Here is a 434-nt window from a genome sequence, read left to right on the forward strand (position 1 = left end):
CGATAGTAATAATAAAAATGAGAAACTGGGACCTAAAGTTTGACTTTTTGTGACTCGAAAACTTACGAGATACCGTTTTCTATATTATGAAGCTAAATATGTGTAGTCTTCATGATGTATGCAACATAAGAAACGCTATATCATACATGATAACTGAACGATACATATGTGATATTAAAAAAAAACATCCTTCTGATGAATATATTCATACCAACCAAAGAGAAGCAAAGATGTCCAGATAGAGACCGTTTAATTTTAAAAAGGAATTATCAGTGTCTGCTATGTACGCACGCGCTTTATGATTTAGAAAAAAAATAGAGTGCTAGCAACAGCACCCAAGGTTGATATTAAATTTAGTTTGATATTTAATTTACCTTTTCTTGCACATCACTCTCACCTTGAAAATTTTATACTCTACAGAATTTATCACTAGA

This window comes from Penaeus monodon, chromosome 23 (assembly GCF_015228065.2).
Source record: "Penaeus monodon isolate SGIC_2016 chromosome 23, NSTDA_Pmon_1, whole genome shotgun sequence".
NCBI lineage: Eukaryota > Metazoa > Arthropoda > Malacostraca > Decapoda > Penaeidae > Penaeus > Penaeus monodon.